At 50.3% G+C, this 12,919-nt stretch overlaps 1 pseudogene; it reads left to right on the forward strand.

Annotated features, from left to right (window-relative positions):
• Window positions 1-3,655: 3,655 nt before the first annotated feature.
• Window positions 3,656-5,597, forward strand: LOC127756299 (zinc finger BED domain-containing protein RICESLEEPER 2-like; annotated as a pseudogene).
• The last annotated feature ends 7,322 nt before the right edge of the window (window positions 5,598-12,919 follow it).

Below are 12,919 nucleotides of genomic sequence, written 5' to 3' on the forward strand. Positions count from 1 at the left end.
TGTATATATGTGATAATTTGCTCCCATTTTATTAATATTCTGTAGCTTTAATATGTGTCTAACTCTCAATGGTCCATACATTTATCCCTGATTTTGTGTGTTCATGTATCTATCCTTGACCTTCCTCGCTTGACTTTTGTTAAGGGGACATTTTCTTTTATGAAACAGTGGGACAGAGGTCATTGGGATTGAGCACATTTCTAGGTGTCTGAATGTATATGCTGTAGGTATGGCGGTGATTGCGTATGTCGGTATTTGGTGTAATGGGAAAACTTTTCTATGTCATGTACAAAGTCCAAACATTAATGCATCCTGGATTGTTTAACCATGAAGTGACCGGGGTTTGTCATACCTAAAAGTCTTTCGACCCATATTTAAATCAAAATTACCCCCCTAAAAAAATATTTAAATCAAAACTTATAGGCATGCAGATGTTCTCTTCCAGTTTCTGATAGGCATGCTGTGTGCTAGCGAGTAGAGCAAATAACGTTTTCTAAGCTAGGAAGTTAAAAACAGATACGGTACTACATTAATTCTATACCTTAAAAATGTTCGAGGTAACTTAAAGTAACATAAAAAAGGCTGTATCTCTCGGTACCCTCTTAAGTACATACAGTATAATCACTCCAATCAAATCTTGGTAAAGCAATACAGAGGCAAAAGGATTTCCACACAAGAAAAAATTAGTAAATCTATAGATAATTAACCGATAAGAAAAATAAACAAATAAATCATACTAATAATTCAACTAAGTTGCATAAAATCACATACAACTCAATTAGTGTTGCAGATTTAGGATGAAATTAATTTTCAATCTAAAGAGATGACAGAGGTGATGCATTTTGATGCAAATAAATAGTTTGGGGTCAAGATTAACATGGGTTGAGGCTCGTAGTATAGCACACTCTTCGATTACATGGAGAACGCACATGCACACATCATACTCAGACACATGTAAATACGTCAACGAAGAGCAGTAAATCCCTAGTGACACTAAAATTCCATTGAAAACACCTCCCTATGTGTATGAATATCCATGGGCACAAAAAATTTTAAACCTGATAGGTGGAGTTTCCATTCACAATTCCATCGACACATCAAAGTGCTTCCACATAGAGCACATTCTCTTCATCGTCCATCAGTTGTAGCTTTGACCAAGTACTTCCATGTAGTAGGACGTTGAATCGGTTCTACACTTTGCTGCCATAAACGTACACTACTACAGAATATGTAAATGGTGCCAGTTGGGAAACCCTCTTAGATGCCGGTTTTTCCAACCGGCACTGATTATCCAAGCGTAAAGGGTGCCGGTTTTAACCGGCACCTTTGAGGCGCCCATGAGCCAAAAAAACGGCTTGATGCATCGAGCCGATGCATTCCGATCCCATCTACTATTCCTTAGAAATTACATTCATCAAGAACACTCATCAACATCACATTCATCCAGAACACTCATCAAGAACAGACCAACATCATATTCAAACACATTCATCAAGAATACTCATCATGAATTGGAAGGAGAGGAGGGCGACACTGCCTTCACCACCACCGCCACTAACGTATCCACCGCCGCCACTGTCGTCGGATGGAGAGGAGGAGAGCGCCGCTGCCGCGGCACCACCATCGCCACCTCCACTCCCGCCTCCGAGCCGCCGCCTCCCCTCACGCCACCGACCTGCCACTCCCCTATCCCCTTCCACCGCTGGGCCGCCGCCGCCACCTCCCCTCCCACCAGATCTGGCGCAGGGGAGGGCGCCGCCGCCAGGCCGTCAGACCACCGCCGCTTCCCCTCACGTCGCCGACCCGCCGCCGCAACAGTATTCCCTCCCACCGCCGCAGCAGTATTCCCTCCCACCGCCGCACGACGATTCGGTGGAGAAAGAAATAAGAGAGAGCTGAGAGAGAGAGACGACTCGGTGCACAAGCCAATGGGGAATGGACAATGAGAGGAGACGAGAGGATAAGATGTGGCCGGAGGTCGGTTCGGCTCGGCTTGTTTGGTAGGGTGTCGGTTTTTTTTAAAAAAACCGGCACAAAATATAACAGGTGCCGGTTTTTATTTAGAACCGACACCTAAAATTACTTAAAGGTGCCGGTTTTTTACGATTTCGATCCGCGGAGATGGGAAATGTCTATAGGTGCCAGTTTTAGCACTATCGGCACCCGTAGTGGCGATACCTATTTGATGTTTTTTAGTAGTGGTAAATAATACTCGGCATAGCACTGAAGTATTGCACACGTGAAATGAGCATAGTTCAACTGGTTAAATTTCTTGTGGTGTATCCAGCCCACCCACCGGATTCAAATCAAAGAATTGACGTAGGTGCTCGCATTTACGGCTAATTATATTTTCAGTGATAGGCGACGAACCCATTGATAGTGAGACGCCCGTAGTCACTCCGTCAATCTCAAGATATACCGACCTAGCATATGCCGGTCCAGTCTTCTGGATGTACTTATATGGGTAGGGTATACGTGCGTGCGTTTATAGGGAGTATACGCGTGTTATGACCGTCTACCTTAGTACTATGTTTCTAAAGAAAAAAAAGAATTGCACACAGTAATCCCATTTATCAAAGGGAACGACAACCCGAGGTGATATTTAAAAAGAGAAAAGAAAACACAAGATGACCTTTTACTTTGTAAGCCTTCTTAAATTTTTTGCTTTGTACTGTACCAACAGATGCGCTACCTCAATCTCAATGAAGCACACCCAGTTGACCGCGTCAGAACACATTAAATTATTCCATGCTCTAGAAATATATATAGTATCATAATATAAGGGATTTTATCCTTTTGCTCGTACTGTTTCACCACTCGTCTTATTTATTTTTTTTTTAAATATAAAAAAAATGAAAAGTTATGCTTAAAGTACTTTAGATAATAAATTAAGTCACAAATAAAATAAATAATAATTCTAAAATTTTTTAAATAAGACGAATGATCAAATAGTACAAGCAAAAAGTTAAAATCTCTTATATTATGGGACGGAGGGGGTATATGTTTCGGATCTGCTAAATGTTATTCACAAGAGAAACGAGGGGGGTGAAATCTTACACATTCTCAACTGGTGGTGATTTCAGATTCCTATCGATGACTCAACGCGGGAGTGGTTTAGTTGATAGAATTTTATAAAACCGTGGAACATTTAATATTTGGGACTGGGTCCCACCCATCTTTACTATGTTTGCCGTCTCGCGATCTTGTACACACAGGAAGAGAAGACGCCGGGAGGAAGAAGCAGCAGCGTTGAAGCCAGCACAAAAACCACAGATCGAGAGCAGGACAGCCGCAGCCTTCTCAGCTTCGGATCGCTATTTGCGAATCCATCGTTAACCATCTCGTAGGACGTAAGTTAATTATCCTGTGACCCTGTCCTTACCGCTCTCTCTGTGGTTGCTTCTTCGTGTTGTAATTAACCTGCATCTCCGAAAAGAAACGTACATCTGCATCTGCACGACTGCATATCTGCTCTGTGTTCAGTGTTCACCGTATAAGTTTTGCTTGTCCTGTCCTGTATATATTTCATACTGATTCATACGAAATCATGTGCATTTCCTGCTTCCCCCAAATGGGGCTTTATGGTTGGTAGCAAAAATATGTGTTTCCCTGTCTCATTAGGAACCAAAGTTTTGTTGCAGTGAAACAGACAGAGATGTCCGAGGAGGAGCAGTACAACCGTCAACCGACGAGGAGTACAATAGGTCGTCGCAAGCGGTCGGATGTTTGGGATCATTTTGAGCAAAAGGCAGAGTGCAAGTATTGCAAGGCGCTGCTCTGCGCCGACCCAATCAGGGATGGAACATCGCGTCTCAAGAAACACTACGAGGTGACCTGCCCCGTGAGGCATCCTAACAAGGCTAGGCGTTAACGAGGTAGACAGCATCGTGGCTCGCCTGCTGCATCCGAGCAAGAAGGGAATCACAGATTGCAGAATGCATCGGTGATCTCCGGATCTAGCACTGATAATTTGGGTCGGCAAACGACGGTTGCTGCTCAAGATCAGCTTCTTAGGATGATCGCGTTGCATGGGTTTCCTCCCTCACTTGTGGAAGATTTGCAGTTCAAGAGATTTCTTCAAATGGTCTGCCCTGATTTCAAGATGCCATCGGTAGATGATGTCCAGAAAAAATGTGACGCGCTCTTCGACCAAGAAATGAGCAGTTTAAAAGATTCTATTGGGCGAACGCCTGGGCTGGTAAGCTTGTCATTAGGAGAAGCCAAAACTCCCCTTGGGAAAATGGCGTATTTGGCTGCGCACTTTATTGATGATGAGTGGAATTTACATCGCAGAGTCCTACAGGCTTTTAAGTCATTAAAGGAGTTTGACACCGCCTATGGTAAAATATTAGACATTAAGGATTACTGCATTGACTATGTAGCTGGCGATCCTGACAATTATGAAGAATTGAAGGGAACTATGTCTCGATGGGGACTTTTGCTTAAGTTTAGTGGCGTTCTAATAGAACATTTGGGAACTGTACGCAAATTCGGAGAATTTTTGCTCAATGACAATCATCTTCCACATCTCTCAGCAACCCAGCGCAAGTTGTTCTGTTCTAACACTATTTGGGGGAATTTCCAGGGACTTTGGTCTGATTATACTATCTCTCAACCTTGAAAGGATACTTACGGAGAAGACTGTGTCCGCGCGTTTCAGAATGAAAATTTGAAGAAGAAACGTAGAGAAATTTCTTCACGTCTGCAGCTCGATTGTCCACGGACATATGACACGGAATGGTATGCGTACTATTATGCGCTGGAAATCATTCATGATGAGTGCTCTTCTGCACCAGCAAAAATTGCAGCCTTAGCAGGAAATGTCATATTTCATGAGACACCGATTACTGAGCTGCTACGCACTGCGCTAGGAACATCATACAATGCCATGAGAACAATGTCAGCATCAAGCTCTCCGACTTCAAACCTGTGGCTCATAGAAATGCTGAATCTGAGAAAAATGTTAGCTTCTGTATACGACTATGATTTAGGAAGGAATGAACATACGGATCATGAACTAAGTAGTGGTTCTAAAGATGAATATGACCTAGGTGCTCTTCATTCTGCATTGAGGGAAGTGTACGAAATGTTGGAAAGTTCTTATTTGCTACTGAGTGTACCACTTGTTCTGGACCCGAGATACAAACTTGTCTATGTTGAGAGCTTTCTCAAGTATGCTCATCTCGGTGCAGATGCCATTTCTAAGGTAGGGGAAGTGTTTCGCCAGCTCTTCACGGAGTACAAGAATCAGGTCACTGAGACAGAATAGTAATCAAAGCAATGGTATGGAGCGAGCTAATCATGTCAATGAAATGGATGTGGATACGTCGCGGCAAGAGAATGGTAATACTTGGCAGAAACTCATCGATCACTCAGGCTCACAGGAAAGCTCCACAGAACTCAACGCTTATCTAAAAGATGAGACGGTCCGTCTGGATCAAAAGGATTTTGATATTCTTAAGTGGTGGAAGGACAACTGTGACCGGTATCCGACAGTAGCAAGAATGGCAAGGGATTTCCTGGCCATTCCAGCTGGCACTATTCCATCCCCTCAGTTGATGATCGAGATAACAAATCACCTTCGTCGCTATGCATGACACTACTACGGTACGTGTAGCGCCTGTTCCGTCGTGGCGCCTAGCGGAAAAACTAGCTCTTAAAAATCCTATTTGCGAAATCCGTTTCTTTGCTTGTTGTCTAGTGCCCGTGCCATCTCAGATCTCAAATCCCCGAGCCATCGTCGAGTTCAATCCCGAATCCAAATCCTTCCCAAATCAAATCCCTCCGCAAAAGTCTAATTCGCCTCCCTAGGGTTCGATGGACCGAATCCCTCTCGGCCCATCTCCCCCTCCCTCCCCGGCTCTCTCTCTCTCTCTCTCTCCCTCCCCGGCTCTCTCTCTCTCTCTCTCCCTCTCCCCGCTCTGCCCGAGCGCTGCACGCGCGTGCGCGCGAGCCGCGCGGAGCCGAGCCCTCCCTCCCGCTTCCCGCTGCCGTTCCTGCCGACGCCGCCAAATTGTCGCCGCGCGCCGTTGCTTCCCGCGCGCGCGCGCACCGTGGTGGCCGACTGCCTGGTCGCCGCCGCCGTCAGCCTCTGCCGCGCCTGCCGCGCCTGCCGCCCGTGTCGCCGCTCCGCTCCAAGCCGCCTCCGCCGTCATCGCCGTCGTCATCGACTCGGCCCCGCCACTCCCCGCGCGTGCCTCCAAGGGACGGAGGCAGAACCCCCCCCCTCTGCCGCGTCGCCCCCGCTCCCTCCTCCTTTTCCCAAAGAGGCAAGGGACAAGCTCCCTTTCTCCCTTCCTTTTTCTTTCTTTCTCTTCCTCCGCCGGCGTCATTCCCCTCCTCCCTGTCGCCGATTTGGCCGCTAGCCGGAGCGCCAGCTCGCTGGCTTGACCGTCCAATGTCGGTTCCCCTCCCCCAAACCGACATCGCCGCCCTATAAACCCAGGCGCCCTCCCTTCCTTTTTCCCTCCCAATCTTCCCCGTTTTCCGCCCGCGCCATTGCCGTCTCTCTCGCCGACCGCCGCCGTCGCGTGTGCTGGAGGAGCCGGCACGAGCAAGGACGCGGAAGGGGACTCCGGGCGCGCCCTCTTCTTCCTCTTCCCCGGCCCGAGGCCGGAGAGATCGCTCCCGCGCCGTCGGTTCTCGTCACTGCGCCCCCTTCCCCGCACGGTAGTGTCTCCCTCCGTTCTCCCTTCTCGTTCCACCTCCTCCTCTTAGACTCGGATAGTAGCACGAGTAGCCTCCCCGTAGCTAGCTGGCGCCGCCCCGACCGTTGCCGCCGCCCGCTGTGTGCTCGCCGCCGTCGCCGCCCGTGCTCCGTAGCACCCGCTCGTCGCCGGCCTCGCTCGGCGTAGCTCCGCCCAATCCGACACTAGCAACGGATTCCCGTAGCCGCGTAGATGCTCTCACCGCCAGGAATCGACCCCTCGTGACCTCGTCGCCGTTTCCCCCTTCCCTCGCCGCCGGTTGCCGCCGCCGCAATCCGCTGCCGTCGAGCATCCCCCGGCAAATCCAAGCCGTTGGCTCGTCTCCTCTCGTCCCGTGCAACCTCCCGGAGTGCTCGCTTTCGCCTGTATCGCCGTGGTGCGCTCCACCGCTCGCCGCCGTCGTCCGCCGTCCGTTTCGGCCGACGTCGTCGTCTACCTCCCGCCGGCCCACGTGGCAGCCACGTAGGCGCCACGTCGGCGCCAGCTCGGCCAAGACCGGGTCGAGCCGACCCCGGTCAGCCGCTCCCTCCGGCCCCGCTCGCGCACGCGGTCCACCGTGAGCCGTAAGGCTGCGCGTGGGCCCGCCGCATCCGCGTCCGCCGCGAACCGCGCGCGTGCACCGCGTCTCTCTCCCCGAACCCTAGCACGCGCCGCATGCACCTCGCTCACGGTGAGCCGAGTCGCTGACAAGCGGGTCCCACTCGGGACCACGCGGAATGGACCCGGCCCACCGGCTCTCTCTCTCCCTTCCCCGCCCGCACGCGCCATGGGCCGCCTTCTTGGGCCGGCCGGCCCATTAAGCTTGGCCGAGCCGCCCCTTTCTCTCAGGCCGTGCCCTAGCCACCCGAGGAAAGTCTAATCCCCCCCTCCTTCTTTTCTTTTCTTTTCTTTTTCAAAAAAAAGGGGTTTAAATAAATCCTTTTCCTTTAGATCAAAAATCCAATAATCTTAGAAATTCAATACCTTCCCAACCGTAAGTCCGTTTGACTCCGTTCAACTTCCAAAATTCCTCAAATCTCGAGATCTATCTAATGGCATGCTTAGAGGTCAATAATAGGGCTTTATTTTCGCCGTTTGTTGAGTTGTCCCGTTTCGCGTGTAGTTTCGGTGCCCGAAGACCCGCAGTGCGAGGATTTCGAGGATCAGGCACAAGATCTCGAGCAAGGCAAGTCACCTTTGATCATCTTGCACCAATAATTTAAATCTAAGTATTTCTTTCCGCAAATTTTGCATGAATAGGATTTACACAAGTAATTCGGCCGCGGCTCGCGAGATAGCCTGCCGGCCCCCAACCCTAATTGCTGCAATTACCCTCCTTGATTTATTGAACACTTAAACCTCCTTTGTCGACTGTTGTGTTTCGATGCATGGGCCTTCGGGCACGGGCATCGGAACACCTCCCCTCAAATTTAAAATATCCAATGATGAGTAAAACTTGGGTTTTACAAAAGACTTGAAAAACCCGACACCTGGGTCGGTGCTTGCGAACTAAATGAATTTCCAAAATCGCAGACCGGGGAACGTACCGGGTGTACGGTTTCCCGCTCTTGCACTTAAGGACCGTTTCCTTGGAATTTCATCCGAACATAAGGCAAGTACGACCACATGGGTGGAATGGGACACCCCTGGCTGAGTAATTAGCTAATCAGGGGAGCCTTGATGCCAAGAGACATGTGGATTCGCCGGGGTGGTGTCGGGGAGGACCCCTGGGCTTCCTGGCACAGTATGGTCTTGGACCTAATCTGGTGTTGGTCTGGGACCCCTCTCGTTGGCATATGGTGAACCTGTGTCGGCTTTCGAAATGCCTTGTCATGAAAGCCTTAAGGTCTCTAGTAATGGCCGTTCTGCATGGGCTGGATGATCCGGGTTAGTAATGTCGTGTGGGTAAAGTGTACCCCCTTTGCAGAGGTTATTAAACTGTTCGAACAGCCGTGCCCACGGTCATGGGCGGATGTGAGGTGATTCCTAGCGTAGTTTTGTTTGACTACTGCCTTGTGAAATTTGCTGTTGAGGAATGGGTTTGATGTTTGGAAAATCTGCGGCTGATGGGATCAGCCAGGCCCGGGTGGCCGTTTGAAAGCTGTTGGCCGGGTGCCAAACTTGATCAATTCAAAAGACTGATACATTGCACGTACTCCGACCGGACACGACGCACTGTCTCATCCGTGTCGTTTGAGAAGCACTCACTTAGCTGTTTCAAAAAGGAGTTTAAAATAAAAATCAATTGCAAAAAAAAAACAACAGCCTTTCCTTTGAAGCCTGCATTAAACACTTATTTCCCATGGCTTGCTGAGTACTCTCGTACTCACCCTTGCCCTATATACATAATCCCCCCCCCTAGTTGTTGAAGAAGATAAAGCGGATCCCACTGACGAGGAGTTCTTCCAGGAGCAAGCCGGATACGATGAGTTTTAGGGTTTCGGCCTAGTTCCCAAGTCGCGCCTGTGATGTTTGGTCCAATTCTTGGCTTCCGCTTCCCTTTTGAAATGCAGTTGTGAGCTCGGGATCTGTCCGTAGCCCAACATGACTGTACTCCTACTCTATAATAAAGAGACCTCTGTTGCTGTGACATTCTGTCTTCCTGTGATACCAGCACTGTTTCCTGGGACTGGTATCGATTAACAGGTTAATTTGGAGCGTCACGGGCTAGTTCCGCTCGGGACTAGTTCGGGGCGTGACAAGAGATGGTATCAGAGCACAGGCTTGGCCCTAGGGCGAAACCTGACGTTTAGGACGACCCTAAGGATACTAAGTTCAAAACTACTTGCGAAAAGCTAAGGCTTCTTTTGGTTTCTTCATTTTCAATAGTTTGTTGCTAAAATGGTTACTAATCTTTTCTCCCTCTTTCAAAATTGTAGATGGCAGTGAACGCTAGCTTCAGTTCCCACTGTTTTGGTGAGGGTCACCACGTCGCTCAGCTTCGTGACCTCGCCCGCTTCCTTGGCTTCTCGTGTCCTGAGTACACGGGGTACTCCGTGGACCGTGTTCCCCCTCGCTGTGAGCTCTCTGTGTACCTTTACCCTCGTGGAGGTATATACGGAGCTGGCCTTCGCCCACACCACTTCACTGTGGCCAGGCCCACTATCCAGATCGCGTACCAGGACCTCTCCTGGACTGCGCTTCGTCGCTTGGCCCACGACTACAGCCACCGTCTCGGGGGCTCTGCCTTCCGGCAGCTCCCACGCCTTCATTCTGGCCACCTAGACGCCAGGTACCCTTGTCCGTACAGCGAGTCTCAGCCAGTGCTGACTCGCATGGTTGAGCTTTCGGAGGCTCAGGCCACTCAGCACGACCTACTCCTTGAGGCTTACCGCTCCCTTGCCCGCCGCTACGCCGCTCTGGAGGCCCGTCTGGCCGAGGAGGGTGTCACCTCAGTTGACACTGTCTCTTGGGACTCAGGCCGCCTCTGCCACGCCAGCCACCTGTCCTCTCACAGCTCTCGCGGCTCTGCTCGCACTCCTAGTGGCCCGCGCTCCCCCAGCTCGCGTGCGCCGTACTCACCAGTGTACTCCCCCTACCCACACCCAGTTAGCCCCTCCTACACCCCCGGACACACTCCCGTTGCTTCCTCCCGCCGTGGCCCACGCTTTATCCGCACTGCGCGGAAGCGTGTTGTTGGTGCTTCCACCGTGTTCCGTTTCGACTACCCAGCTTCCCCACCGCCAGCGGCCCGTGCTGCTGCCGGCCCTCGACAGGTTCCGCCGGTCCCTTCGCGTCAGCCGATCGACGTTTCTTCGACTGAGGAGCCGACTACAGGAGGCAGTCAGGCAGACGAGGAGTAGAGGAGGCAGTCTTCAGCAGCCGTCCGTGTGTCAGGCCCTTTTGTTCCGCCGCCAACTCTTTTGGAGTCGTGGCGAGGTAGTGCGTGCGTGTGTTGATGTGGGTGTTGTTTGGTAGTCTGGCTCTCCTAGGTGGTGTGCGTACAGTCAAGCTCGGCGTAGCTCTGTGACTGGTCCACACCCGTTGTATCAGGTGTTTTTTTTTATGATTTGAAAAATCCAGTTTATGCCTAGTGCGTGCTATCTGAGTTGATATTTATTTTGCTCCTTGCCCTCCTAAATGCTTATCCGATTCTTACCTCGCCCTCTTCTGGGAGTTTAGATGGCTAGCCGCCCCCGCCGTGCCGCTCGTGCACCAGCCCGCCTCGGTTTTGAGGAAGGTAGAGTTGAGCCAGAAGCAAATCATGAGTCAGCTAATGAGCAGTCTCACCACAGCAGCCGTTCGCACCGTACTACTTCCCGCAATGCAGAAGTTGAACAACCTCACCGCAGCAATCGCTCACATCACACAGCTTCTTGTAATGCAGAAGAAGAACAATCTCACCGCTCTCACCGCACCGCCAGTCACAATTCTGGAGAAGAACGCATCCCTTCCCCACCTCATATGGAAAACAACATGCAGCACTTGATGGCAGTTCAGACACAAATCTTGCAAGGATTAGCCGCAGCCATAGCCGGTTTTCAGCATAATGCGCATGGAAATGGCCACCCTCACATGGGCAACAATAGATCCAAGCTGACAGACTTCCTGAGGTCTCGGCCGCCAGAGTTCTCTCAGACCGTTGAGCCCGTTGAGGCTGACGATTGGCTGAAGGATGTTGATAGAAAACTCAACTTAGTGCAGTGTACTCCTGTTGAGAAGACGCTCTACGCCTCTCACCAACTAAGAGGACCTGCCGCAGATTGGTGGGAGAATTACTGCAATGCACACCCTGAACCCACTGACATTACTTGGGATGAGTTTGCTACGGCTTTCCGTGCAGCTCATGTGCCCGAAAGCGCTATTGATATGAAGAAAGAGGAATTTAACAGGCTTAAGCAAGGCCATAGTAGTGTCAATGAGTACCTAAGTCAGTTCAACAAGTTGGCTCGGTACGCCCCTGAGGAAGTGGACACAGACAAGAAGAAGATCAGGAAGTTCTTGAAGGGAATCGCAGTTGGAATGAGACTCCAGTTGCTTGCCCACGATTTCCCCACTTTTCAACATATGATCAACAAGGCACTTCTACTTGAGGACGCCAGAAAAGAGGCGACCGAAGAATACAAGAAACGCAAGTCTAACCATCAGGGGAATTCTTCCCGAGGCGCACCTCGCCCTCGCTTTGGTCAACCCATGCAATATCACCAATCGGTCACTCAGGCTAACCACCAGCCAGGCTACGCCCCTCGCCCTCAAATGAACCGACCGGCACCTCAGCCACAGCAGCTCGCCCCAAGTGGCAATACTGCGCCAAACAGTGTTTCCTCTTTCAAGTCACCGCTAGGACTGTCAGCAGTTCAGTGTTTCCGGTGCAACCAGATGGGTCACTATGCCAGACAGTGCCCTCAGAATCCTACCAACACCAACTCAGGGCATGCTAATGGCAGCACTGCCAGAACTCCTACTCCAGCGGCAGCTCAGTCTCGTCCTAGCTCTCAAGCAAGTGGACAAGGTTCTCGTGCTTCCAACAACTTTGGTCGAGGCCGGGTGAACCACATTCAAGCTGAGACCGCTCAAGATGCTCCGGACGTTGTGATGGGTATGTTCTCTGTCAACTCTGTACCCGCGATAATCCTGTTTGATTCGGGAGCTTCCCATTCTTTCATATCACAAGCTTTTGTGAAAAGAAATGGTTGGAAAACCCAAAATTTACGTGTACCAATGATAGTACATTCCCCTGGAAGGAATATAAGGGCAACTCAAATATGCCCGGAAGTTAACCTTAGAATTGAGGAAGTTGACTTCCTAGCCAAACCGATAGTCCTAGACTCGCAAAGGTTGGACATCATCCTAGGGATGGATTGGTTGGCTAAGCACAAAGGACAGATAGATTGTGCTGAAAGGTCCATCACCTTGCAAGGACCCGGAGGAAAGCAAGTCCGCTTTACCTCTAACACCCCTACAGCAAGTCGGTCTATCCTAACCTGTTTACAAGTCACCTCCTTGGAGTCGGTGCCCATAGTCTGTGAATATCCTGACGTATTTCCAGAAGAATTAACGAGTATGCCACCAGATCGAGAGATTGAGTTCGCCATAGAACTGGCACCAGGCACCGCACCAATTGCAAAAAGACCCTACCGAATGGCAGCTAATGAGTTAGCAGAAGTCAAAAGACAAATCGAAGAATTGGAGAGTAAAGGTTATGTGCGACCTAGCTCATCCCCTTGGGGAGCCCCAGTGCTCCTGGTTAAGAAAAAGGATGGCTCTGAGAGAATAGTAATCGACTATAGAGC

This window comes from Oryza glaberrima, chromosome 12 (genome assembly GCF_000147395.1).
Source record: "Oryza glaberrima chromosome 12, OglaRS2, whole genome shotgun sequence".
Taxonomy (NCBI): domain Eukaryota; kingdom Viridiplantae; phylum Streptophyta; class Magnoliopsida; order Poales; family Poaceae; genus Oryza; species Oryza glaberrima.